Genomic DNA, 6,000 nt, shown 5'->3' with positions numbered 1-6,000 from the left:
CAGCGGTGGATGTCTCAATCCACAGTGCAGCTCTTTATCTGCTCTCGCTGGCAGCTCTACGGTGGGTTGCTGCTTAACGCGACACTGAACACTTAACAAAACCTGAATGGGAACGACTCCTTTTTATTCAGCACGAACTGAGACAAAAATACTACTGAGCGCTGGCTGCTGGAGGAGAGACAGAAGAAGCGGCGAGGAAAACGTAAAAGCAGAGCTCGCTTCAGTGGAAATGTGACAAGGAGGCGACAGAATGAGAAGTTTTTGTTTCAGTGAACTACTTTCCATACAGTTTTTAGGCTCTGCAGCTGCAGATATAATGTATGCCTGCATTCATAACATGAAAGAAAACATACAGAGTGCTGTTCACGTCATATACTTAGAAAGTTAATGGGTGCAATAATTAATATTGCAAGATAAAATCACAGATTGAATAAATTAGATATTTAAATCATACAAACGTCATTGGGAGAGCCTAACTTCACATAGATTGAATGTCTGTTTTTTGGATCTGGTTATATTTATTTAAAAAGTGTCATTTGTCTTGGTTCAGTTCAAAGCGGTGTTACGAACAGGACAGGCTGAGGCTAGCTGGTTAGCATGCTAACTTCAGTAGACACCTCTAGACGTTTTTTCAGTGTTTAAACCTAAAACTCTGGCCCTATCTTAAATATTACTCAATTAAACATTTGCTGTGTTTAGGATTTTTCTTGTTTCAGTATTTGTTTCTTTGGTTTCTTCTTCACTTTAAATGAAAGTTGTTGTTTCTTTTTGAGGTCTTCCTGCTTGTTGATGGTGGTGCTCTCACGAACACGTGCACATGAACGCCTCATTCTTCATCAGGCGTAAGTTCAGCCCCAAACAAAATGTAGCAAAGCAGTCCGGACTGTACCGAGTGGGATTTGAGAAAGGGAGGGAGCAATGTGTTCTTGTCTTTGTATTTTGTGTTTTTGTGTTTCCATTATTAACATCTGACACTAGCGAGATTAATACTGTACCTCCAGTACTGTATTCTGTGTTTAAAGCCTGGATGAAAAACATCTATTGCCATCTGACTTGACAGCTTATTTTGTCGTTCCCTTCTAATATCAAGGTGTACATCTCAAGGAACCGAGTGTCCTTGTTTCTTCAGCTGTCTGGGTGAGTCACTGGTCAGACTTATAGCCCACAAATAAGAAAATGTTTCCGTTTTAGGAAGGATTATGTTTGAATACTGACCTGTTGTTGAATTAAACCGGGGCTGTGAAGAAACGAAAGCAAATGTTTAATCCCATCCTAATCACAACGCACTCAACCAAAACTCTCTTTTCTGTCAGGAGCTGGATTTTCTTTTTTTTTTCGTGTAAGTGTGTTTTAAAACAATTCAACTCATTTCATTGTCTTTCAAAAAAAGACCATGGCCGTGTGCCGCGCAGCCGGTAAAGTGATTCAAAGGAGGTTTTATCGAGCCAGCTACAGTTCAAGTTGAGCCGTAACAAAGTCGCCTCCGAGTGAAGGTCGGTGAAGTGGCGTGTAAAATAAACGACAATGAAAGTTTTGGTCTCAAGGCGACGCTCCTCTTACAGACACGCTTTTACGACTGCAATCCATGTTTACACAGTTGAAAGGCAAAAGGACGATGACAGACTCGTCAAAACAAGGCTGAGTGTGTGTGTGTGTGTGTGTGTGTGTGTGTGTGTGTGTGTGTGTGTGTGAGGGGAGGATAATGGAGTTGAAAGAGACCGAGATTCTTTAAATTACTTGTGAACATGATTAATTAAAAACATGGCGGCATCCAGGCTGAGCTGGAAAATAGTAAAGAAAATCGTGCTTTTAACAGATTTTAATCAGATTTTGAGGTGTAGACTGAGAAAAAGGGGAATCTTGGTCATCATCTGGCTGAAATAAGTCACAAGTAGCTCACTAACAAACAGATGTTTCATGTGATTTCAGGTTTATTCTGCAGCTGGATGTCACAAAGTCACGACAATCTTTCAAGGTCGGACCGAGTACATATATGCAGAGAAGAAAAATGTGCTGCTACTGCACCATCATCACTAGAATTGATTATCTCAACTGCATCTAATGAAGCAGTATTGATATAATAAAGTAGGAAACACAGTGAAAGAACCAATTTCTAGTTGTTAAGGAGATCCAGCTTTGCAAATCAGATGAGTCTATAAAAACTCTTGTTCCCCACGTGGTGCGACCAGGGCAACACAAGGTTAAAAAGCCTCCTACGATCACATTAATAATCTGACAGGCATTTCTTCTCCATATTCTCTGTGTTTATTCATGCTTGTGTGCTGCCAGATGATATAAAACAGGCAGATTTCTCTCCCCAATATTGTTAATGATTAAATTGAAGTTAAAATCCATCATTGATTCAGCCTGCGAGACCTCACTATCCTCACATACTCTGATATCCTCTGATGCAAATATCACCTGAGCATGCAGCGCTTTCTGCAAAATGTCCTTGACTAATATCATTAAAGTCACCTATGTCTGAGTGACTCACTTAAACAGAACAAGAGAAAACGAGAAATCAGCTGACATATTGGAAATGTCCCGTTGTGTCTGTTTACAGCGCCGTCAGCAACAACTGATGATGTATGCGACCCTAACCCTAAAAAAAGGAGGGCAAGGGGGCAAAAATTATAAATGGGATTGAGCCTTAGTGCGATTAAGATCCGTCCCAGATTTTGCATGAACAAAACATTTTGGGTTCAATATAGAAACCTATTAAATCAGTGTTTCTTTCAGGTTTGATTCCCTGATTCCCTAACCCTAAACTCGCCAGTTAGAGGGACGCTGGGGACGTCTTTTGGGACATTTTTCAGACTATGGTTGGTGTTTCTGAACAATGGGCCGTGGAAACGGTCCCCAGTCACAAGGATGGAAGTCTGATGTGAAGCTCAGGCTGACAAAACAACAACGATGTGACTAAAATCAGCTGAGGTTGTCCTAATATTGCTGCGGAGCTCTGATAAAAATAGGATCACAGCGATCTCAACTGAGCAACAACGCAGCACATCTTCAGCTACAGAAGCCTCCGCATACAAACAAAAGCTTCAAACACACCTTTATATTAACCCTTGCATTTCAATGTGACCTGAAAATAAAATATTGTTGTTTGTGTTTCGTTTCTACATCTGCCTCTGTGTTCAGTTTTTGGAGTTGGGAGCAGCAGAACGAGAAGAAGAAGAAGAAAAATAAAGATTCTCTTGTCCCACTGATGCAAATAAAAACCAAATAAATGTATTCTTTCATCAAAGCAATATGTAAATGACGGCACTCTCAGGATAGGGTTCCTCTAGGACCTGCTACAGTAGCACATCTGAGTCGCTGAGGGTTTGCCGTTTATTTATTTCTTTTTTTTCATCACCGCCGTCTTCGTGGAGGCTCAGCCGAGGCAAACGGAACGAACGCCCCGTAGTTCTGTCGTGGAGAAGAAGCGGGAGAGGAAATTTATGCCTTTAATTAAGAAAGTTGCGTGGCCTTAGAGGGATGTTACTCCATTCGTGTCACCCCGGGAGCAAGCAAGTTTTCGCTCCATGCATTTGTGCGTTGGTGGGGGTCGAGCGTATTCATCGTGGTCTTGGGTGTTTTCTTCAGGATGAAGGAATGGCAGATAGAGGACGAAAAAATGTTGCAACTGCCTCGGAAGTGTTGCTCCTCTCGATGCCAAGACAGCAAAATAGAAAGTGATAGTGCAAGACCAGAAGACAGAGAGAGAAGTTTGAAAAAACTGTGAACAATGTCATAAAAGAGACGCAAAAACAATACAAAGGTGTGTAGAGAGGTGAGAGAAGGACGGGGATTTTAAGAAATGGATATAAAGGTGACGTAGATTAAAGACAGATGGGCACAATAATTAGAGAAAGTCAAAGATATAAATGAGGTAACTGCGTGAGGATATGTCAGAATTTACTGTGCGCTGCAGTCGTAGAGATAATACCCAAAATTAAAGTAATAACTTGCGATATTGACACACTGAAGTATTTGCTAGTCTCAATTAAACAATGTAATGATTCATTTATCCGCCAGGTCATTTTCCATTTACTGCTCCTGACAGTAAAAAATAAAATCAGTTAGTTATGTCTAAGATTTTATTTAATTTCATATAGTTTTTTGGTCTCTTTTAGAACAGAGCGCTTGTAAAAACACAACTCTGGCATTCAAAGTTTAGGATCTGCTGTAGCTCAGGAGGTAAAGCGGGTCGTCCAGTAATCCCCGGCTGCATGTCGAAGTATCCTTGAGCGAGACACTGAACCCCAAATTGCTCCTGATAAGCAGGTCAGCTGATGCATGGCCGCCTCTGCTATCAGCGTGTGTGAATGGGTCCATGTACCAAGTTAATGGCTGGCATGTTGGCAAACACCAGACTGTCCTCCCTTAAAAATACAGCTGTATAGGTCATCTGTGGCCAAAGTAATTATGACTGAAGCAAAGCAGGAAGTCAGGTGATCTGGTATAAAGTCCAAACAGAGAGGAGGTCGTGGTGGATGGATGGGCGAACACAACGCTTACCCAAGAAATCACTCACCTGTTTTAATTTGCGTACTTAAGTTAGCTTGCATAGCACAGCTTCTAACATACCTCACATACATTACATATTTTAACTTACATATATGTAGTTTTGATGCCTAAGCCTAACCGAACGTTTGCCGGGTAAGTCACTGGTTCTCTCCAGAAGTCATCCTTGATTCATTTAAAGTCGTAGTGTCTCCACCTAATGACTGACAGTCGATTATTCAGTCCTCTCTAAGCGAGGTGGTTTTCTTCTAGCTGTTAAATATTGCATTATTTTTTACGAGCTAGTTGCTACGTTTGTCTCTCTGCTGTTTAGTGTTGAACATGTAGGCCTCCTGTAAAGTGTTGGGGGGATTTTGTGCTGTTTGTTTGTTTTTTTATTAGCCATAAAACCAAAACAAAGAGCTACAATTCTTAGCGAGCATGTGTCACGATGAGCTCCGAACAAGAAATACACAACTGCATCATCAGCGTAAAAAAACTCCAAAAGTTTAATTAATAAATTTAAAGACAACATATTGAATTAAGTTGCCTGATATTTGTTTGTTGTGTTAATATGCTGTATCTGACATTGATCTACAATAGAGTGGCTCTTGTCATGTAAGAACATTTTATCTTTACATGCCAGTGAAGCTGTGAGAATAGAAGCGACAGAAAAACAAAAAAAGTGAAAGACTGTGAGATTGTGAACATGAACATATCTTTATTTGTGTTTTATTGAGTTATTTAATCATGAATGTTCAAAGCATTGTCTTAACTGTTTCTGTCTGTTGTGGCAAGGAAAACCGAGAAGAAGTATACGTGATTTTACCAAACGTATTATTATATTTTATTCTTAAAATGTGTTTTATGTGAAAGAAATATGGTGAGACAGTGAGCGAGAGTGAGAGGGAGAGTGAGACAGGTACAAGAGGGGGAGGAAGAGGGAGACATGATGATCTCATCAGGAATGATCTCATCGCTGTATATCCACGGAGACTGTGTGTGTGTGTGTGTGTGTGTGTGTGTGTGTGTGTGTGTGTCAGACTGACTGGGTGACTCCTTGGGGGAGTTGGGGGAGGGGTGCGGTTGAAGGAGGGGGGTTGCCCTCTCTCTTGTCTCTCCCTTTGCAGCCCCCCCTCCATCACACACACACACAGACACACACACACACTGAGCTTTTGTGTTTGACTTTGATCCGGCACTGTTGCCAACATCAAAAAGTCCTCTGTCACTGGGAGCAACGCAGCGTACACTCAAAGAAAAAGTGTGTGTGTGTGTGTGTGTGTGTGTGTGTGTGTGTGTGTGTGTTGTACAGTAGTACTCACAGCGGGAAAGGTGGGGGAGTGTGGTTATTTCAAGTTGTAGGAATTAATAATTTGATATTTGTGAAAGTAAAGATTAATAATGGAAAGTTATACAATAGAAAGAAAGCATTGTTGTTTGAATTTACAGGAATAGTTTGATCATTTCTTTTGCCTTTACACAACGCACTGACGTGAATACATTCCT

Source organism: Pagrus pagrus, assembly GCF_965226575.1.
Source record: "Pagrus pagrus genome assembly, chromosome: 12".
NCBI lineage: Eukaryota > Metazoa > Chordata > Actinopteri > Spariformes > Sparidae > Pagrus > Pagrus pagrus.
The sequence above is the reverse complement of the archived record's forward strand: the minus strand, read 5'-3'. Positions refer to the sequence as shown.